Source organism: Eubalaena glacialis, chromosome 5 (assembly GCF_028564815.1).
Source record: "Eubalaena glacialis isolate mEubGla1 chromosome 5, mEubGla1.1.hap2.+ XY, whole genome shotgun sequence".
NCBI classification, from domain to species: domain Eukaryota; kingdom Metazoa; phylum Chordata; class Mammalia; order Artiodactyla; family Balaenidae; genus Eubalaena; species Eubalaena glacialis.
The window spans coordinates 39,796,852-39,821,059 of NC_083720.1; positions in this window are offsets into that span (position 1 = coordinate 39,796,852).

The window sequence follows — 24,208 nt, forward strand, 5'->3', positions numbered from 1 at the left end:
CTTATTAATCTTAAAGCTAAATTAGAGATTAATTGTGAGCCTCCTGACCTTGACGAGAAATAGATGTTTTCAGTTCTATCCCCAGGGTGGTCCAGCACTGGTGGTCCAGCACTGATGTCTCCCTGTCCCCCATCACTCAAATGCAAAGCATGGTCATGGACACTGAGTGGCCACATCTCCTCCTCCAACACTAGGTAGTTCTTGAGCTAGAGAGAACCAAGGCTCCTTGGAGATCAACTGACTCCATGTCTTGGTATGGAGAAAAATTAGGATGGACTTTGAGCTACAGTGAGTGCCAGAAGTCAAGGACACTTTTAAAAATGTGTAGGGTCATCCTGCAAAGACAAAGGAGATAGTTTTAAGAAACTCCTACTTGCCAAGTTATAATAATTTGACCATCAAACAAGAATATTAACTATATCTAACTGGAATGAATTGAGTCTATAAGAAAGCTATGACATTCAAAGATGAAATAAGTTCATTAAAATGTATAAGATGATAATTATAATACAAAAGAAGGGTGAATAAAAATTTTAAATGAACTAAAATTGGTAAGGAACTATTGACATATATGACATACATGACATTCTGTTTTTCCAAGTACATGTTTATAAGTATTATGGTTTTTTGTTTTTGTTTTTGTTTTACCTAGGAGATCGAAATTATACCCAGAGCAGCAAAGGCCTGTCAGCTCAAGAGACCACGGGCAAAAACTAAGTGGAAAGCGTACCAGTGGGTTGCCACATGATAAATGGGTTAAATTCAAGAAGAAGTCCTGATAGGTCAACTCAGCCTCTTATCTCCTAGAAAATGAAACTTCTGGATGACTCAACCAATTTTCCTGAGATGCAAAAACTGTAAATTGAGTTAAATTGTAAATTGAGACTAAATATTATATATTAGTTTGCTAGGACTGCTGGAACAAAGTACCACAGACTGGGTGGCATAAACAAAACTTACCTTCTCACAGTTCTAGAGGCTAGAAGTCCGAGATCAAGGTGTCAGCAGGATTGGTTCCTTCTGAGGGCCATGAAGGAAGAATCTGTTCCAGGCCTCTCTAGTTGGCCTATTGAGGGCCGTCTTCTCTCTGTTTATATCATCTTCCCTCTGTATTTGTCCGTGTCCCAGTATACTCTTCTTGTAAGGACACCAGTCATATTGGATTAGAGTTTACCCATATGACCTCGCTTTAATTAAATTACCTCCTTAAAGATACAGCCTCCAAATATAGTTTCATTCTGAGGTACTGAGGGTTAGGACTTCAAAATATGAATTTGGGGAGGACGTAAGTCACATCCCATGATACAGATATAATGAATGAAGAGAGCAGAGACACCAAGTTGCAGGAAAAGACGTGGCTGTGGACATTCTCATTGACACAATGAAACAATCTTGATAAAAAATATCTGCTAGGGTTTGACTCACTTTGGAAATTCAAACAGTGACCTTGGTGTGATCAATAATCAATTCACTGATAACTCAACAGTCTCAGCTGACCTACCATAATCTTTTGGTTTTATGTTCAATAGGTCGCTATAACCCCGAAAGATGCATTAAAATATATTAAAGTACGTGAATAATGGAGAAACTTAGCTAAACCTATAGAATCACTAATTTTCTCATAGGTTGAGTATGAATATAACAATATATTTTATAAGCGTTATGGTACTTTGTGAATATCACACATTTGTGAACATGTTTTTAAGGTGTTTGACGCACTTAAAGGAATGTGGCACATTAGGCTCATGCTTTTATTGAGATAGAGAATTTGACTAAGGTTTGTTATTAACTTTTAAATGTGTAAGAGGATTCATAAAGTTTAAATTCTGATTTATAAGTTGTGTAAATTTATGTTTAAATGTTTAGAGAAAATTTACTTAATATAAGTATAATTACATTGAACATTAAAGAAAGAGCAAGTAGTAAATTTGATTGTTTATACACACAAAAGCCCCTTCAAAAGTAAAGCTCCATGCAGGACTGCGAAGGTGGTTGGAGTTGGAAATAGGTGTGATGGCAACACTCCTCGGCACCAATGTGTGGCATGAACTCATGGCCCTTACATTCAGCCCTCCCCCTTCCCACCTCCCAGGGCCCTTGGCTGTTAATTCCAGTGTAAAAGAGGAAGGCTGGGGAGTTCCCTGGTGGTCCAGTGGTTAGGACTCCACACTTCCACTGCAGGGGGCACAGGTTCGATACCTGGCCAGGGAACTAAGATCCCACAAGCCATGTGACACAAACTAATAAAAGGTTTTTTTTTTTTTCATTTAGAAGAGAGGGGTTTATTTTCACTCAAATGTATATTTCACTAACTTTATTCTTTTGCAAGATTAAGATCCCTGATGGCAAATAACATTGATCTGCTTCACTGGAAAATACTATGGCTGTTGTTGTACATCTTTTTTTTTTTTTTTTAATAAATTTATTTATTTATTTTTGGCTGTATTGGGTCTTTGTTGCTGCACGCGGGCTTTCTCTAGTTGTGACAAGCGGAGGCTACTCTTTGTTGTGGTGCGCGGGCTTCTCATTGCAGTGGCTTCTCTTGTTGTGGAGCACGGGCTCTACGTGCGTGGGCTTCAGTAGTTGTGGCATGTGAGCTCAGTAGTTGTGGCTCGCGGGCTGTAGAGCACAGGCTCAGTAGTTGTGGCACACAGGCTTAGTTGCTCCGTGGCATGTAGGATCTTCCCGGACCAGGGCTTGAACCCATGTCCCCTGCATTGGCAGGTTGATTCTTAACCACTGCACCACCAGGGAAGTCCCTGTTGTTGTACATCTTAAAGAGGTGGGAATAATGGAAGATAATCTGCCACCAAGGAGATATGCATCAAAATAGTTCCTATAAACGATCACTGATCTTCACTATCCCTCTTTGTGTTCCAGATTTCCCCACATCCTTGTCTTTACCTGTTTTGTTACACCCTCTTGTAGTACTCTCTCCACTCATCTTTTCTCAGAGATGAGAAATGAATGGGTCTGCTCCTCAGGAAGAACCTTATAGTATAGCCAGAATATGTCCCTGGCCAGAGTCTGCTGTTGATGGGAAATCGACTCAATAAATTTAATTCATTAAAAGCTTCCATGACTCAAGATATTACTAAAATATTACATTACTATTTGCATTTAAAAATAAGGCTGTAGGAGAGACCAATGCTTAATTTGAAGAAATTATCTGAGTACTAGACATGAATTCAAATCTGCTTTTAATGGTTTTCAGTAATTGTACTGTTGTCATCATTTCAAAATAAGTATAATTGGTACTCTCTTCAGGGATTGAACAGGAAAAAATGGTATTGTTTTGGCCAGAGAGAGAGAGAGGTTACTGGAAGGAAGGAGGAAAGAAAGAAGGAAAGAAGGAAGGAAGGACAGAACAGACAGTATGCAAACCATTGCAAGAAATTACAGGTAAGGGAGCTATAAGCAAACATATTTTTCTTTACAGAAGGTAAAAGTATCTTTAAAAGTGTTCTGAATATGCTGAAAACTTGGGAAGAACTGTCCCTTTGCCCTCCTGGAGCTGCTAATTCAGCTGCAGCCACTGCCTTTGTCTCCCCCTACTTTCCCAGTACCTCTAGGTGGCACAAAGCGTGTCACTTTGGTGGCCGTGACACCAGGGAACATCTTCAGCGCTGCCATTCCTTCACAGGAAGAGGCTAAAATAGATCTGAGTTTGCCTTCTCAAAGGAACTTCATGCAGCTTGGAGACCTTCTCCCTTCTGTGGTTTTTGAAAGTTGTGGTAGAGACTTGATTCTCTTACCTGGAAGCTGATTGTCTTTCTGTGCTGCTGCAAGGCGGCTTGGAGCAACTTCATCATTATAAAGCCTTATTGTTTTACATTAGAAGGAAAGCGTTCCCATCCTTGATTTCAGTTGAGCCTCAGATCCAAACTTTTAGTTAGTCTGGACAGGGGTCATCCTTGCTAGTTATTTCCTACCTGGAAGAACATTCCAGAGCCCAAAGAGATGGTGGTGAGCGACCAACCCTGGTCAGTTTCTGGAGGTGAAAGTGAGGTTCCAGGAGGGAGAGGTAGCTGCACGAGGCCGTCTATAACCTCTCAAGTTTCAGGCAACTCAGATCCCCCAGGTACACAGGAGGGTGACGGGGCAGGCCAGAAACTTCAGCTTTCAGGATTTTTTATTATTATTATTATTTCTCCCCTCTTGGTCCAAATTACTGGTCCTTTTCACTCATTGTGATTGGTTTAGCCAGATGCAGCAATAAAACATGTTCTAGAGTAGAAATCAGAATGATACCTAGGATGAGGGATTAGTTCCTGCTCTGCCACTAATTAGCTTTGTGATTTTAGGCAAATGATTTCCCTTTCTGGACCTGTATTTCTTTACCAACACTATGAAGATATGCCACTGATTACTAATCTCCAACCTTTTTAAAAATTTTTTCCCCTGCTATGAGACCTATGTATCAAGTGAAATGTGAAATGTGTGTTACCTGGAACTTGGGACTCCAGTATATGGAACGTGCACAAGCAAGCAGCTCAGTTGGCTGGTGTGATTGGCTGAGCAAAGGGCAGAGAAATAAGTCAGCAGAGCATCCTGCCCTTAGGGGGCCCCCTCCCCACTAGGCTCCTACACAGCTTTCTGGGGCATCACCAAAATGAATGTGGAAATCCCTAAGCATTTTATCCACAAGAGTTGTACATATTTTCCTAAATGTACTCTATACATGAAAAGAGATCATGGAAGGAAAAGCACTGAGCAAAACTGAAAGGATATTGTTTTGTTACTATGATGATTATGATCTTTGGATGGAGCCGAAGGGCCCTTGTTTCTGACCTACAGAGCCATGTGGGCTGCTGGCTTTGCACGACCTTGGCAAGAACAAAACCTGAGGCACAGCTTCGGGAAGGCGGCTTGGTTTTCCTCTGTGAAAATAAGAGCTTGAAGAAGTATTGAGCAAGTCAGGAAAAAAAAAAAAAAAAGAGAGTGAGAAAGAGAGATCTGAATGGCTTTTCTTAATAAAGCATTTCCTCTAATAGAAAAGCAAAACACAGAAGCCAGGGCAATAAGGAACCGCCCCCTCCCCCCCCACACACACACGCAGACTAGGGTTAATCACCAGCTGCCATCCCCAAATTCTTCTCAATGCCCCATCACTGAAGGAAAGGCTTGCTGAGAGTGGTCCATTCCCTCTGGTGTCCTGGAAGGATGACAGAGAGGCTCACCTGCTGGGAGAGCTCATCCCACTGGGCTCCTTGCAGGTGAGGATTTATTCACTCACTCACTCATTCATTCATTCATTCATTTAATCAGGAATAGTGCAGTCTGTACACAGTGGAGAACACCACTATTTCTTTTTCCAAGTTCACCAATTAGTGAGTTCCCTATAGGTGCCAGGCTTTAGAACACAGGGGTGAGCAAGATTTCACAGGTTCATCCATCTCTAAAAATCCATTAAGGCAGCATCCCCTCTGAGAAGCCTCCCAGTCTGGATGTGAGACCCATCCTCCCCAGGTGCTCCCATAGTGCTTGCGCTCACAGGCGTCATCATATCCACTGCAACCGAAGGTCTGGAAGGACAGAGCCCAGGGCTCTGCTGTCCACAGCTCTGGTCCCAGAGAGCTTAGCATAACACCTGGCACCTAGTAGGTGTTCAATGAACAGTGGTTGGAAGATTTTAACAGTACATATCACAGCACTCTATGGTATCCAGTTACTTTTCTTTCTTTTTATTCAGTTTAATTTTTAATTTTTTAAATTTATTTCTTTTTTTAAAAACAAATATAGTTGATTTACAATGTCATGTTAGATTCAGGTGTACAGCAAACTGATTCAGTTATACATATACATATAACTATTCTTTTTCAGATTCTTTTCCCTTATAGGTTATTGTAAAATATTGAGTAGAGTTCCCTGTGCTATACAGTAGGTCCTTGTTGGTTATTTTGTATATACTAGTCTGTACATGTTAATCTCATCTTCTTAATTTATCCCTCCCCCCTTAACCATAAGTTTGTTTTCTATGTCTGTGAGTCCTTTTCTGTTTTGTAAATAAGTTCAATTTGTATCTTTTTTTTTCAGATTCCACATATAAGAGATATCGTATGATATTTGTCTTTTCTATTTTCCTTCTCTACCCTCCCTATAGGCTCTGAGCTCCTGAAGGGTGAAGCCTCACCCCTTCCCACCTGAACTCACATGAACTGTCCCTTCTAGTGATAGAAATGAGCCCAACCTGAATTCAAATCCAGGACCCTGCCAAGTCCTGCAGTGAGTATCCTGTTTCAACTCCTCATATCGAAACATGAAAATGATTTCCACATCCAGAGCTATTTGAAAAGTTTAGAAAGAATGCCTGTGACCTGCCTAGGACATTCCATAGCAAATGATGGGCACATAGTAAGTACTCCCTATTAATAGAAATTTCAATTTGTTGAAACTTCTAAAGCTCATTGAATTGCTGGAAAAACAGTGTCTCTCTCTCTCTCTCTTTCTCTCTCTCTAGAGAACTTCTGGATATACTTCTGCCAGATTCACCTTTTTTAACATTTTGCCACATTTGTTTTATCATCTTCTCTCTGTATATATGTAGATAGATAGATAGATAGGTATTCAATTATATGTATACACACATGTATCTGCATGTACATGCACATATGTATGTGTAAATTATAAATTCTAAAATATTTGTTTTTCTGAGCCATCTGAAAGTAGATTACATACATTCTGCCCTTTTACTTATTAATATTTCAGTGTGTGATTCCTAAGAATAAGAATATTCTCTTAAATAAATACCCACAATACTGTTCCATTTAGGAAATTTAACATTATTACAGTACTTTCATCAAATCTACCTTCCAATATCCCATAGTTGTCGGTTGTCCCAGTAATGTCCTTTAAGCACTTTCCCCTTCAGTATAGGATCTGGTCCATTTAGCGGCCATGTCTATTTAGTCTCCTTTAATCTGAAAAGTTTCTCAGTCCCTCCCACTTTCATACATTGACATTTTTAAAGAATCCAGACCAGTTGTAGACAGTTCTTCCGTGTGGGTTTGTCTGGCTTTTCCTTATGATTAGATTCACGTTACTTATAAATGATGGTGTTTCCTCCTCAATTTATTACACCCAGAGACATGTGATAGCCATCTGCTCCTCATTACTAAGGTTAATTTTGATGACACAGCCTAAGTGTCATCTGTTTTCACCAGTGTATAATGACCGTTCTTCCCTTTTCAACTAAGAAGCAATCTGTGGGGAGACCCTTTGAGACCATGCACATATTCTGCTCCTCATCACATTTTCCCCTAGATTTGGCATCCCTTGATGATCCGTGCCTAACGGATCCTTCTTAGGATGGATCAGCATGGTGATTTCACTACTCTACCACTCTCTCCATTTTTATCATAAGGCTTTCCACGATAAGATAGAACTCTTTTTGAGTAGGCAAGGCAATGCATTTAAGGATATTTATCCTATTGTCAGAAGGGAATGGGGGTCTGGTGTGCTGGTGAGCGATCAGGCTGGAGATGGAGGTTTATACATTAACCCTGGAGAAGCCCCAAGAATGTCTGGGAACAAAGAGAAATAAGGCCAAGGAAACATGGGGTATTCAGCATGGGAACCATAAAAAAAGATGCAGTTGCAGGAGACTCAATGGTACAGGGAGAACGTGGGCAGGAGCTGCGGACAAAGAATGGGTCAGATCCCACTCAGATCCCACATTCTAAATGGTTAAGGAAAGTCTCTCTACCTTTGGTCCTGTTTGTTCTTCCATAAAACTGTGACCATCATACGGATGTCATAGCATTTCCCTATGTTTTAGACAAGTACTGGATCTAAAGCACACTACTTAATGTCATGTTAAGTGCTCATTAAATGCCTCCCTTCCCTTCTTCTCTTCCCTGTGTGTTGTTCAGATATTGCCACGGAAACTCACCTCTCTGCTTACACTGAGGTCCCTTTAAAAATTTTGCAATTACTTTAAAAGCTTGATGTTTTAAAAAAATCTGAAATGAGACATTCTAAAGGTAATAATATGCTATATTTCCTGCTAACAGTAAATTAAACGCACGGTCAAAGCCACCTCTGAACCCAACTAGGAAATCTCAGGGATGCTTACATTTCAAAATTGTTTTAATTATTTTTGGTTAATTAAATATAACAAACTAATTAATTTGCATGATAATGACATCACCATTTTATTAGTATCAATAAATACAGTAATAATAATGACTGCTTTAAAAATTGGATATGTAGTATTTGCTACACCCTTTTTCAGATGCTTTAGAGTCATTAAGTCTCATCCTTATAACTGCTTTGTCGCTATTCTTTCCATTTTACAGATAAAGACACCGAGACTCAGAGTGTCCATGAGACCTGCCAAAGGTCTTATTGCTGGAAAGGGGTAAGCAAGGCAGTAAATATACTCTGTCTCCAGAAAGTGTATACTTTGCACTCCAGGTTACTTCTGGACAGTGATTTCATTTCAATGTATTGAAAATATCATGCTCTCCATTTGCTTCTTCTGAACTTGTCTTAGAGTAGAACCAAATGTAATCAGTCATCAGACTGAGGCAGAGATGGTTATTTCTATGCATTCTTCATTTCCCACTTGCATTACCAATTAGGTTGAAGCCAAGTGACTGCTTCCATCCAAAGCATCTAGAACAGAATGACACGTATTACTTCCAGGTGGAGGCAGTTACAAGCCAGTGTGCTTCTTCCCCCTTTCTCTCCCCATGCTAAAGTGACCTTAGAAGTGACATGCAAAGGAGGCTATATTATAAGATGAAGAGAGTTTGACCCCCTGAATCACTGGATGAAGAAGCATCCCAGGCAAACCACATTATACTTTGTGTGTGGAAGAGATCAACTTCTCTTGTGCTGAGCCACCATGATCATAAAGTTTATTTGTTACTGCAGCACAACCTAGCCTACCCTGACTGACATGCTAGGGAATCCTTTTTGGCAGCTGGTTATCATGGGAGGCATAAGAATCTCATAATTTTGGGTGGCAAGGAGGCTAGGAGACTCCACTTACCATCATCAGAATCAAAATTGAATGGCATAGCCTCTATATATATACATTTTTTTAGGCAAATCTAGCATGGTCTTGTTCTTTTGAACTGGGTGTGTAGGTGTAAAGAAAAAGGAACTCCTTCCTTTTCTGTACTGGGATTTGGGTTAAGCTGAATAGAAAAAAATGATCTCCTCCAACCCAGAAGGACAGAGGACAAACGATCTGCAGGAAGAGGCAGGCGCACACTTGGGAGAACATGTTTTAAACATTGTTCCCACAAAAAGCATCTGCAAACATCAGAATCTAAAAGAAAGGAATCACAGCTAATGAGATACAGCCTGATTAGAGAAAATCAGATTTAAATCACTGTGGGTTTTCACTTTTGCACTGGAAGGCTAAGATTTGCTTGAATCTTATTAATAAGAGAGTGATGCCAAGATAACTAGGACTGATAAGGAATAAATACAATTTGGCTTGATTCAGCTGCAAACATCACGTATTTTGAAAGATTATTATAAGTGACTTTCAAATTTGTGTAATTCTTTTATAGAGTAAGTTTTTTTTGGACTATAAAAAATATTTTTCAATTTCCCTAGATGAGAAATGGCAAAAGAGGTTAATTAAAAGTCAACTGAAGAGTACTTAGGCACTTAAACATGCAATTTCTTGAGCTTCAAACTTAAATAGCTCAAACTGTAAAATAGCTGACTCTTATGATCCATACCTTTACTCTTTTTTTAAACAATTTATTTATTTATTATTTTTTATTTTTGGCTGCGTTGTGTCTTGGTTGCTGCACGTGGGTTTTCTCTAGTTGTGGCAAGCAGGGGCCATTCTTCGTTGCGGTGTGCAGGCTTCTCATTGCCGTGGCTTCTCTTGTTGCAGAGCACAGGCTCTAGGCACGTGGGCTTCAGTAGTTGTGGCACGCGGGCTTCAGTAGTTGTGGCTTGTGGGCTCTAGAGCGCAGGCTCAGTAGTTGTGATGCACGGGCTTAGTTGCTCTGCGGCATGTGGGATCTTCCCGGACCGGGGCTCGAACCCGTGCCCCTGCATTGGCAGACGGATTCTTAACCCGTGCGCCACCAGGGAAGCCATGCCTTTACTCTTTAACATTGTTTTTTTATTTCCTTGGTTTGATTTAAAATCCTATCCTAAAACTTTGCAGAATCCAAGTTTTTTTAATAACCACATCCCCATTTTAATGAATGAATGAGTCTAAGTTTGCAAGCAAAGAAATCACTAATTTCAAGAGAGTCTCTTTGGAACCTCAGAACGCTGACTGCAGGTTTCTACAGAACTTCTTTACCTATGCTCTCTCCCCTGTCTCTCTGCCCCCCACCCCACCACCTTCCCTCTCCCTGTGTTGCATTATCCAGCTGATACCCATCTTTCAGAACCTTACTAATTCTTCAGGATCCAGTTCAAACTGTTATTGCTTTGCAATACCTGTCCTGATTGTAATGGTCTTTCCTTCTCTTGATTTTCTATTATACTCTTTGGGTAAACCACTCATCATTTCACAAAGTTTGCATTGTATTGTTAACTGTCTTTTTATGCTTACATGCCCTATCTCCTTATTTACACTGTAGATTTCCTGGGATCAGCCAGTCTACCCAGTGCCCTGTAGAGCAACTCTATAGGGCTTGGTAGTGGAAGGAATTGCCAAGGCTCCCATGTGGTGCCTACATTCAGGATCTATGTCTGGCTCTGTCTCCAATACTAAGTTACTCTTTTCATGAAAAAGAGGGGGAATAGTAAGCATATACTCCAGCCCTGAAAGAAGGTCAATGTCCAAAGCCCAAGGCCAGCTGTGGACCCTTGCAACTGAGTGAGACAGAGAATTGCAGGTCCATGATAACAGAGAAAGAATCCTGGCCAGAGTTTAAATGTGATCAGGAGACATTTTGGGAGTGTACCATATTAAAAATGAAACCTTATTTATTAATATTTAATGTTAACTTTGAACATGTATTAAAGAAAGATTAAGAATTTCCTATACTTACTAATAGAATCTGAGAAACTCTACTCATTATGGGCAAATCATTCATGTGACACAGCAGGTAAGCCGTGTTTTACCTTTAAAAACACCTTTCAGAACTTTTAAGGCTTGGAGGTCTTATGTTCTCTCCAGGCTTCAAGCCATTGTACATATTTCCCATCTTCCTGGAAGAGTCCTTTACTTTACCAGGATAACTTCTTTGCCAGGAGGTTTTTTGTTTGATTTTGTTTTGTGTTTGAATCTTTACCAGGATAACTTCACACATCTTAAATATCTCCTCTTCTGAGAATTAAAGAGTTCTCTTTTCCCATCTTTCTTCCCAAGTTAGGTTACTTGCTTCTATCATATGCATTCTGTACTTCCACTATGCCAGCATGTTCCTGCTGTCATTTCTTATTGAATTATCCCTCTTTTCTGATAGAGTAAGCTCTATGAAGACAGAAACCAAGCTTGTCTTGTTAGCTGCTGAATCCTTCTTGCCTTGCACAGTACCTTGATACATCAGGCACTCCAAAAACATTTGTTGCAAACAAATGAACACAGTCCCCAAACTTGGGCAATGAAAGAGGAGAAATCCAGGTAAACCAAACTAGAGTCTTATCTTTCAGTTATACCTGCCTTAAAATTGTTCACGTTATTGAAGAAAAGATTGACTTTTTTTCTAGAAATCTATGGTGCAGTATTTATAGTACAATAGTACAATATATTTATTAGGAAGACAGTAAACTATTTAGAGTTACCCACTCATTTTGTGCGTTAATTGTACTCATTTTCACCTACATGGGACGTGTTACCCTAAAGCTTCCTGCTAGAGAATCTGAACAAATCGTTTTTTAGAGATATGTCTAGATTCTGTCTCCCCCACCTGATTACTGCTGTCAAATTTTGTCCCCAGTATGGAGACTACATTTAAGCGTCCACCTTACACAAGAATTGACTAAGAATCGTTAATATTAGTTGTCGAGTACTTATTATGTGTCAGGCACTGTACTAAGGTATTTACATCAATTATTGGAGACTACAACCCCTGCATGAGGTCAGCACTATTATTATTCCAGTTCATTAATTTATACACCAGACACGTATTGGGTTCCTGCCACACACAAGGCATTGAAATAGGCCTCAAGGAATATGGCAGGGATTGAAATAAGTGTAATATTTTGCTCCCTTGGAATTTACATCTGAGTGGAGCAGAAGAGAGCAATAAGACAAGCATCAATTATGTTAAATGTTAAGAGTGTCATAAACAAGTGTAGCAAGGATGGGAAAAGGGAGTGCTGGGCTATGCAATTTTGCAGAGAGAGCTCAGAGAAGGCTTCACTGATAAGGGACATGTGAGCAGAAATGGAAAGGAGGGAAGACAGGGAGCCATTCAGATACTGGGGGGAAGAACATTGCAGGCAAAGGGAATGCACAAAATCCCGAGGTAGTTGCATATGGGGTCAGGAGTGAAGTCAGTGTAGTTAGAATACAAGAAGTGAGTGAGCAAGAAGGAAACTGTGAAGGAGGGGACAGATAACACGAGGTCTCCTGTCATTCTGAGTGACAGGAGATGTTGTTGGAGGTTTTGAGATGAAAATGACATGAGCTGGTTTACCTTTTAAAAGGGTACTCTGGTTGCAGTGTTGAGAATAGATTGGATAGGTTAAGAGTAGGAATAGGGAGTCCAAATAGGAGGCCACGGAAGTATTCCAGAGAGGAGGACATGCTGGCTGAGACTGTGTTGTAGTGGTGCAGGTGATGAGAACTGGTTGGGTTCAGTGTGGTTTTTTAAGGTGGAATCCACAGGATTTGCTGTTGGATTAGATGTGGGCTATGAGAGAATAAGAGAAATCAAGGATGACACCAAAGTGCTTGCCCAACTATAAATGGCAAGTTGCTATTTACTGAGGTGGGAAAGACTGAAGAAAGGACAAGTTTAGGAGAAAGGATGATGAGTTGGAGCTTGGACAATTTTGTCTTAGGTTCCTATTGGATAGCCACTGGAGCTGTTAAATAGGGATTGGATATATGTGCCTGAAGTTCAGAAGACTGTTTGGGTCTGGAGTCACAAATTTGAGAGTCTTTAACATAGAAATGACATTAAAACCCTAAAAATGTAGTGGGCTCATCTAGGAAATGAGAAAGAGTGGCGATTTAAGAACTGAAACCTGGGACAGCCCAACATCTGGGTATTGTGTCCATTCAGGGAAACAGACGCGCAGGCAGTGCAAGAGACTTCTTGGCCATTTGGCCTATGACAGATAAAGAGGGAAGAAGCAGGATAGGGTGGGGAAAGCCTTCAGGCCACAAAGCAGCTTTGACACCTCTGAAAGGGAGGAGTCTGGAGGAAGCAGAGCTAGGTAGAGTGAGACTCTGACACTGATGCAGCTTTGACAAAGTCTTGGCAATCCCAAGGGGGAGATCCAAAGCAAAGCTTACTCTTTAGCAGAGTCCCACATTGGACAAATATGGCTGGGGCCTAGTATCTGTCCATGCTCTGTCATTGACTAGGGCCTTCTGGAAAGAGTGTGCCCTCAGCTTGAATTCTGCAGTGGAAACCAATGGTGCTGCGGCTGAAGGCTGATAGCTAATGACACTACTGTCAGCTGACTGTCAAGTTCTTTCTTGAAGATCTGAGCAGAATACAGTTATCAGTTTCACCCAAGAGAACTCCAAAGCACAGAATGACGAGTTAACTAGACCAATGTCACACAGATCTTAGAATTTTAAGTAAGATGAAAGACTGCCTCCCTCCAATGAGCATATTTGAGAGTGTCAAATAATGAATTAGATTTTATTTGGCGTTGTACAAAGAACTCAAACGATGACCACCGTTGGTTTGAGGGAGCCTCAGGGCAAGGGTGTGCCTACTCAGTCTCCCCTTTCTTTTTGGCTCTGAAATTTTCTTGGAATGTTTTCTACTCCTTCCTCCTCACCCAACTCCCCACACTCAAGCACTCAAGCACCATACATTTGATCCCTGGGCCAAGCTTGAGAAATATTCATAGATAACTCAAAAATGCTTCCTCCTTCATGAAGCTTTCTTGGGTTCTTAAGCAAAAGTGATCTTTGACACTCTAAATTTTTATAATATTTTCATCTGATTCTCATCCATCACTTTGTGCCTTCTGTGATCAGTATGTTCCCCGTCTCCTCATTTCTTCATTCTCAGCTCTTGGTCATGGGACGGTAGCTTGAGGGATCAAACTACAGTGCATGACCCATTGTAGGTCCGCAACTGCTACTCTGCAGCCACAAGACTTCTTCAGTCTGCTCTGCTTTCTCAGTCCTCTGTGCTTTTTTCACAAGCTACCCTTTCTCTTGGAATTACTGCCTTTTCTCCGAGGTTCGGATGAAGAGTTCTCTTCTTCAGAAAACTTTTTCCTCTTCCAACTTCTATGAGTTTCATCTAGATATCTCTTCTCTGTGTTCCTACTCACAACATATTAGTGTCTTTCAAAGATTCTTGACAATGACCTAAAGTAAGAAATATATTTTATATCATGACTTAGTACCCAAACCGACACATACACAGCCTCCCTCACAATTGAAATACAATTGTTTCACCAGATTCTTGCATCTTTACTGCGGTGCAAAGCACACTGATATACTCTGGTCTGTTTTATTTCTTTTTTAAAAATGCTGTCTGCAGCCTACTAAATTGATTTAATGACCTGCCAATGGGTCCCAACATACAGCATGAAAAACACTGCCCTCTATGGACCTTCATTAATACACTCTGCTCACAGCACTGACATCATTAGTATACTTGTCTGTTTCCCCCGGCAGGCAGTAAACTCTGAGTGTAGGCATCATATCTTATTCTTATTTTCTCTTCTATTTTAGCACCAGTAAATGTCTGAGGAATGAATAAGAGAGCGCAGGCATACTCTGAAGTCTTGACAACCACCTACTTGGAGTTTGAAAATGTAACAGAGTTTCCAGGGCATTGAAATGTTTACATTAGACTTGGTAGAAACTTCTCCCTTGCCCCATAGCTGTTTGCCTCCATTGTGTCCTGGATGCTAATGGTATGGTCACCCCGGTAGGCTTACTGTTCTGGAAAGTTCTCTTTTCCACTTCGTTTGTATTGTCAGTACAGGAGCTACCATGAACATACAGAGCTACTTCTCTGGCCTTAGGTGATGGTCTACCGGTGGGAACCCAACATGAGGTGAGCTAATTTCTAAATCTGTGACCAGGATGAATATGAGTCAGTCCTTCCCAGAACTTGGGAGATAAGTTTCCTGCTACTTGGAGCAAGCCCATCTATAGCAAGAGAGTAAGGCTGATGCAGTGACTATGGACACAAGTCGAGATAGGGATAGAGAAGTAATGTACCCTGGCAGCATCCTGAGCCCCTGGTTCCAGTTTTCTTAAAAACCAATAGATCCCTATGTTTCTGCTATTAAGATATTTATTCCCTCTGTTCAAATGCCCCAATATTTGGCGGACACCAAATTCTTGTTTTACTTTTGCCAATTTTATGTCAGTTTCTGTCACTGGGGAAACAAAATTCCCAAACCACACGTATGACTTGTCAAGGAGTCCCAGACAAGCTTCTGGTTGGGTGCACAGTGATTGGTGGGTGTGACTAAGGCTCTGTTCTAGACACCACCGTCACCTCAACTCCACCAGGAAGGAGGTCACAGAATATTTTGCACGGGAGTGCAAAGGTTCTTCAGTTTTTGTTTTTTTGTTTTTTTGTTTTTTAATTTTTTAAATTTATTCATTTATTTATTTATTCATTCATTTATGGCTGTGTTGGGTCTTCGTTTCTATGCGAGGGCTTTCTTTAGTTGCGGCAAGTGGGGGCCACTCTTCATCGCGGTGCACGGGCCTCTCACTATCGCGGCCTCTCTTGTTGCGGAGCACAGGCTCCAGACGCGCAGGCTCAGCAACTGTGGCTCACGGGCCTAGTCGCTCCGCGGCATGTGGGATCCTCCCAGACCAGGGCTCGAACCCGTGTTCCCTGCATTAGCAGGCAGATTCTCAACCACTGCGCCACCAGGGAAGCCCAGGTTCTTCAGTTTAAACAAAGAGACACATCCAGGTTGTGCTAGAAAAGGCAGAAGGAGAGTTTTTCTTCCCATTTATACACCAGGACAATGAATTCTGGTGTTTTGTTCCTCAATATTTTCATCTATAAGATCACCACAGTTCTAAGTCTAGTTGTGAAGATTAAATAAGGCTGTGAATGGGAAGGAGGTAACACAGTTTTTGACATAAAGTAATCACTCCATATAGGTCCTTTAACCCCCCTTTTTCTTGTAAAAGCCATGATGTAGTCTTTTCATTTTTAAATCATGCTTCCTTTTAAAAGTTAATGTCTTTGGGCTTCCCTAGTGGTGCAGTGGTTAAGAATCCACCTGCCAATGCAGGGGACACGGGTTTGAGCCCTGGTCTGAGAAGACCCCACATGCCGTGGAGCAACTTAGCCCATGCGCCACAACTACTGCTGCGCTCTAGAGCCCGCATGCCGCAACTACTGAGCCCGTGCGCCTAGAGCCCGTGCTCCGCAACAAGAGAAGCCACCGCAATGAAAAGCCAGCGTGCCGCAACAAAGAGTAGCCCCCGCTCACTGCAACTACAGAAAAACCCATGCACAGCAACAAAGACCCAAAGCAACCAAAAATAAAATAAATTAATTAAAAAAAAAGTTAATGTCTTTGATAAAGCAGAGACGTCCTATGGCCCAATGGTTCTTTTTATTTTCCTAGCCTCGTCTCATTTCCTGAATTGCTCTATCATCTCCTCATGATTTGAATGCTTGATTTGAGTCGTAAGCAGTGGTAATGACACCACATCAGGTAAAGGTGGTTTTATTTTTTTACAGCAGTCCTGGAAAGGACTTGTGAATGGCCCAGCATGGCCCTAGATAACAAACATTTCCCTGGGTAGAGCATCTATCCCCATCGACCATTACTGACTAGACAAAATTGTTTGTTCCTCTTTCCCAGTCAGATGATGAAAAAGCTTGTCTTGTCAAAGCCGATGCTGAATTGTCAAGAAAAACTGAGTTTCTGAACCTACCGTATTGTGTAGTGGACAGAATCCCACTGTGGGTGACAGCCTGTTGTGGTTGCCACATTTGACTTCTTGCTTGTGTGTATTTGTCTGAGAAGCTCAAGATTCTACCTTTGAGGCCTGGGACTTCCTCTGTCACCTAAACCTGTCAGGTAGAGGTTGCTTTGGGCTGGGCTAGTGCCCTGAATTCTGAACACTCTGGCATAAAGCCCTGTCTGCACCCTGGCCCAGAAAAAGGCAGCAGGTGGAAAATAAGGTGATGGTGATAGTTCCATGTCTTTCTCCAGTGTCTACTGAGTTCCTACACAGGGAAAAGCAGTGCATAGAATGGTAAGTTAGAATTAAGACAGACAACTACAAAAGACGTTAAATATAATCTAAACCCTGGTAGTCAATAGGGCTGGGGTAGATTGGGGAATGAAGATGTGTCAAAATCACTTGTGAGACTTTTTTCACATTATCCAAGACCTTTCACCTTGAATACTGACATTTAAGGACACTATCAGAATTAATTTGGTTGAGGGGGGTTTCCTGTGATTGAGCCATTTGCAATTAAAAAAAAAATCTCCCAGATGATTTCAGTATACTGCTATCATTACCACTCTCAGAAAAATAACTTTTCCCCAGCCCATCTCCTCACTGAAAACCTTCTCTACTATCCTGGCCATGGATTCAATTACATCATTCTTGTATTACACAAGAAAGAAAACTGGTGGTGGTGGAATTGGCCCTGGAATTTAGTGCCTCTGGCCTTTTGATCAGCTTTCTTTTTAATATTATCCCAACATATCCAAACTCAGAACCCTTCCCTCTCCACATCCCACAATCTCCTTGTGCCCCAAAGAGACTGTGCTTCCCTTACAATCAATTTCACTAGTGTGGAGTGACTTATAGAACCATAAAACCAGAAGATGGTTTTGAGCTCACTTTGTTCATTCAACTCCTAATAATCTGTAGACTATGAGTCAAGACCCAAGGAAGGAAAGTGAGGTCTTAAGATGAACAAGGCTCTTAGTGAAAGAAGAAGGCCTAGCACTTAAGTTTCCAGAACTGAGTTTGTTTTGCAATTGTCCAATCATGGTTATAACTACTATTAGATACCTTTTGTCATGTGATCAACACTAGTAGGAAAATAACCTGCCAACTTGCTACACAGATCACCCCACCTTATTGTTATCTCAACATCACGTGTGTCCAGGATGAACAAAGAAAAATACCTCCTTTCAAGGATCCAACGTACAGGTATAGAAGATGAAGTAAGTATACTATGGCAAAGCTACTCAAAAATGTAGTCAGCTAAGGTACTGCTGTTTATGCAGAATTTTTAAAAAAAGAATAACAACAGCAAAAAGCTGCAGCAGCAAAGACAACATCGATACACGGACTTGTGGACTTTACCCTGATGCTCATTCATTTCTGATAACAGAATCTCTGTTTTCCTTCTGGAGAATTACTCCTCCTCCATTCTTACCCATGTGATCTGAGTACACAGGGAGTGAAGATTGTGACCCAAGACTGGCCTATTGGGTTCTCTTGGTACAGCTGTAACAAATGATCACAAACTTAGAAGTTTACAATTCTGGAGGTCAGAAGTTCAAAATGGTTCTCATGGGGCTAAAATCATGGTGTCAGAAGGCAGGGCTGGTTCCTTTCAGAGGTCCCAGGGAGAGAATATGTTTCCTGTCTCTTTCAGCTTATACAGCCTGCTAGCATTCCTTGGCTTGTGGTTACTTTACTCTAACTTCTGATTCCATCGTCATGTTGCCTGACCACTGATCCTTCGGCCTCCCTCTTATAAATACCCTTGTGATTCCATTGGGTGCACCCAGATCATCCAGGATAATCTTTTCATCTCAAGATCCTTAATTTCACCACATCTGAAAAGTCCCTTTTGCCATGTAAGGTATCATATTCATAGGTTCCTGGGATCAGTGAACATATTTGGGGGACTATTAATTGACCTCCCACAATTAGTTAATCAAAGCTTGAAATTCTCCCAGCAATTGTCATTGTTTTGGATGAGCAAGTGACCCAGAATAGTCCAGTCAGAGGGACTCCTAGGACTTGTGCACGTGCTAACAGGAAGAGGCTCTCTCTGCTGACCTTGGGGTTGTGGGGAATTGGACCAGCGCCGGCTCCACTGTAGCCAACCTGCCACGCCATGGGCAGGACTTGTCTCTGAGTAAGAGCCACCCCATTGATTGACTCTCTGGCCAGGTCTACATCTGGACTTTCCATTTTGGAAGTAAATGTGATTCCATTTACTGAAGTCAGTTGATTTTTTGGTGTCATTTGCAATAGAAAAAAAAGTCCTCCTAGTTGTAAGCAATAATAATTTTATTGAGTTCTTACTTTCTACGCAGTATTCTCCTAAGAGTTTTACATGGATCTGAGACAGGCTGGGACCTGGGACCTGGACCCCTTTGCTGCAGTGCTTGTAACTGGACAAATGTCTCCTCAAGCAACAAAATACAAAGAGATTATAAGGGACTAAAAATAACTGTGTGCATGTGCACTTGGTGCAAATTAGGGACAACAAGATACAAAAAGATAAAAAAAACCCCAACTGCCACTTCTGAAGAGCCAGGGGCAAAAACAGAGTATTGCGTATGCCCCCTGCACTCAACACCACCGAAGGGGCAGGCAAACCGCCTAAGCCATCCTTCTGGCCCAAGGACACACCCCTACCCTCACCCCATATAAGGAACAAGCTCACCATCCCCTCAGGGAGCGAGCAAGGGAAACTCTTGCTTGTTCTTGCTCTTTAGGGCTGCAGCAGGGGTCCCAGTAAAGCCTTGCCTAAATTTCTTGTCTGGCCTCTGATCAATTTCTATTGATTGGGGAAGACCAAGAACACTGGTAGGTATCAGATCATCTCACTTTACCCTCACACAGCCCTGTAATAAGTTGATGGCTGTTATTATCCTCACTTTGTATGTGACACTTTGAGGCTTACAGAGTTTTAGTGCCCAGATCAAGGATACAGAGCAGGTTAGAGGGATATCCTGGATATCACAGTTTGTTTTCAGAGATTTAACCACTCTGCTAAAAATAATCTTTGCGATATTGAAGGAAAAGCCTGGGTAAAATGGTAGGGTCTCTATGATAAAATTATAACAATGAAAACAAACTGTGCATAACAACCATTACAGGAAGAGACAATATCTCTTGGGATCACTAGGATACTTTTCTGGGGGAGGAGTATATTCTATTTTTTTTAATAATTGGTGTTTATCACTTTTTAAAATGGAAAATAGTTTTTATTTAATCAGAGATAAGCTCCTTCCTTGCAAAACTGTGTTTGAGTGTCGATTCTGTGATCATAAGTACTGCAGATAAGGTTTTGAAGCCTGGAATAAGAGTCTGCTAATTGCTGCATTTACACTCATTCTTTCTGGGAGTTGGGCTGGAAATGTACAAGTGTGCATCACCCATCATGCTTGTGACACTAATAGGAAATTTACATTTTTTTCTGGCAGAGCACTGGGAAAACAGGTCTCTGATAGATAGAACAATAGCACAGTTTTGAAATGAGCTTGTTTTCTAGCAAACATAAAATTTAAATGTGTGTGTATGTGTGTGTACATATACATATACATGAGTCTACACATAATTTTATCATAAGCACATTTTCCAACTTGCCATGCAGATATTAACTTGGTTAATGAATTTCTCTTCAACTTTTCTTCCTGGGTGTCACTAGCTTGAGGTGACATGAAGTTGACATTTTGGGGGCAGATATTGTGGACCAGGCATACTGTCAGGTAATTTAGTCATATCATCTCATTTAATTCTCACAAAAACTCTATGATATGGGGAAAATTTTATTTTTTTTAGATAAGCAACCTGCAGCTATGAGGTTATGCAATTTGTTCAAGGTCACAGAGCAAGTAAGGGTGAGAGCTGAGACTCAAACTGTTACCAAACACAAGTTCGTGTGCCCAATGCACCATGAGGCCAAACAATACCAAAACATCAGAATTTGGAGCAGAGAAAGGTTTATTGCAGGGTCATGCAAGGAGATGGCTGCCTCATGCCCCCCCCAAAACCCTGAACTCCCTGAAAGCTTTCAGCAAAGCACTTTTAAAGGCAAGGTAAAGGAGGGGCATTGTTGATTGTTGCAAAGTTCTTGGTGCAGGAATCTTTTGTTCAGTAGGTCCGGTCAGGATGTTCCTGTAAACCTCCAATAGAACAAATGTTATTCTCTGTTCTGCAACTTTTTATCTCTGTATGAATGGAAAAGTGTAATATCCTTAAAGGCCAGAGCCTTGAGAATAAGCTATCCTGTATATTTCAGGCTATAGGCAACATTCTTAACTCAAAGCAAAAGCAATAGAAAACAAAGGTTAAAGTAAAAGAGACAGATCTAATATGGAGTCAGATTTGTTCTTCCCCATTACAGAAGTAGGGTCTTTTTGATCCCAAAGATCATATTCCTTTCACTACACATTCCTTGGTTTTCATCTTTGAAATCTTGTAGCTTTACACTAAACATCACATGGCTTAATATTCAAACGTGAGCTATCTTCTTGTATTCTTGTATTGTTTTATATTTATTGTAACCATACAGCTTTGTATTTTATACAGTACCTACTGCTGAAAAGGTGTGAGATTTAGGCAACCCCATGAGCTTTAGAATTAGATTTGGATTTTGGTCCTGGCCGTACTAAAGCCTGACTATGTGATGCTGGGCAAGTTATGTAACTTTGCCAAACTCTGGTTTCCTCATCTGAAAATGGGGAAAATAATTGCATCCTCACAAGATTTCTGAGAGCAGTAGTAAAGACATTTGTCCAAAGTTTGTGACAGTGGAAGCTGGGTAAGTGTTCATTTTTCTTTATCTTTTTTGAAGGGTGGAACAACTCAGTGAATGTGACCTGAAGTATTAGCTACATGAAATGAAATGTAAAATCCTTCTTTCCTGTTCCCTAATTCCATTCCTCCTTCACAAGAAAGCATACCAGAACAAGGAATAGCTGGCCTTCTGATGAAAATACTCCATCTTTCAGGCAAAGACAGAATTCATGTGCTAGATCAGAGCCGTGTGGCAGTTTTCATTTTTATAGACTGGTGAGTGGCACATTTTGCTTCTCTTGTTTGCTTTTATCTTGATGTCAAAGAAATGATGCAATACATTATCACAAGTGCCCACCCTTCATTTCCCAAATATCTGTGTTCAGAGCATACGCCTGCTGAGACAAGAGGATTCATCTTGCTGCTATCTGGTCTCATGTGCTGGATCCTTTGAAGCATGGTACATTTATTTTGACTATTTCTGCCAAATAATGACACGTTTAAGGGAAATTAGAAAAAGAAAATGTTTGTTTTCCATCTGGAAAGAACTCCAAAATGTTTATTAACCACCTTCCCCCTTAAATCATCAAGGTTTAAGTATGTTCAAGAGTCACTAGGCCTGAGGTTAAGTTATTACTACTGGCTTATATTGAGCAAATTTTGGCTTATAGCAAACACCCATGTAGTCTGAATTTCTTCCATAATAGGCTTAAAATAGGAGAGTGTAATTCGTGAGTCTTGAAGTTGAACGAATTTAGCAACATGCAAACTATTGAGATAAGCCAAGTGCCTGTGGCAATACCCCATCCTAATGATAGGCTTTTCAGGGATTTCCTGAAAAAAGATTTCCTCCAGTACCCCAGCAGGATGGTTGTTGGAAGCTCTCCTTAGAACATCACTTGGGTAAGAAGTTTGACACTTAGGAGGTGACTTCAATACATCCTTCTTTCCCTCCCTCAGCATCATGTCTTGTGGGTTATCTGCCGATTAGGCATCCAATCTCCTTCTACTCTCAGCTCTTTTTACTCTTTAACCTGTTTACCCTGCAGCCAACTAAGTGTTTCTTTTTCCCAAACACAAATCTTATTACGTAACAACCTGCTCACCATTGCACCCCCATGATGCAGCACCATGCCTGGTACTAAATAACTAATCATCACATGAAGGATGAATGGCTGAATAAGTGAACTATGGCATTTTAGGTAAATCCCACCTTCATTTTCCTTCCTTGAGATAACTATTGGGATATACACAATTCAAGTGGATTGAGGAACATAATATCTGTGATTTAGATACCTGTGAACAGTAACATAGACCAGCAAGGCTGCTTAATTCAGTAAGAATTTTATTTTCCAATAGAAAAGATCTCTTTGAAAGAATTTAATAAAGAAAAAGAACCTTCCTCTGGTCTTAAAATAATCTTCATTCTGGTGAGCCAATATGATACCTTGAGACTCAGCTAGAGATTTTTGAAAAAAGAACATGTGTACTCACAGAATCAGTGCCAGCTGGCAATGATTGAAGTCAGTAAGTGAAGATCATGTTAAGACAAGTTCTCAAACTCTGTTACACCAAGAGGCACAGTGCTGTGTGCTGAGGTAGGGAGGCCCAGGGAACATGATATACAAGGCTCACAGATAAACTTGGCACCCTTTCTGTATAACAATTTAACTTGAATGATGGGGGAAGTGGGGAAACATGTAATGTTTATGCTTTCCAAAATTTATGTCACATCCACCAAATCCTTGTTTTAATTCTGCATAATTTCATATTTAATTTATTTTATATGCCTCGTTTATGTTTTGATAATAAAAAAAACATTAACTCCTACACATCAGATCAATTTTCTACAGCAATTACTCAAATTTGATTTTTGTTTTACAAACATGTAATTCTGCTAAGTTTCATTTCCCACCTCAGCTAGTTTTTTGAGTGAGTTCTGGCATTTGTTTTACGTGATTTCAGCATTAAACTCTTTAAATTGATGCATCTTCAATCTTCCCTTGTTTCCTCATGTTGTGTATGGCAATTTGTGGGGAGGGGTGCTTAGAATCCACTTGAATGTTCCTCTTGAAGCCTACTTTCTGTTCCAAAATTACAGGTTTGCTTCAAGTAAAGATTATGATGCCCTTATGCCATTTTGTTTTTCTGAAAGTTTCCAGTAGATTTTCTTTTGTTTTTTAAAAATTTTCTGGAAAATTATGCCCTTGTCTTATGCCCATTCTTTCTCAGTCTCTGTGGTGCAACGAGTGCCTCAGCCTCACCACCAAATTCTAGAATTTTCTCAGTGGTGTCTTGTCCATTAATAGTTGTTAGTTGTTCTTCTTGTGAGGTGCAGGGGATCAAAGGTGGGAATAAACTATGTCACCATCTTAGTGATGTCACTCTTCCCACTCTACATTTTCAAGCATTTTTCTTCTTACTCTGCTTCTT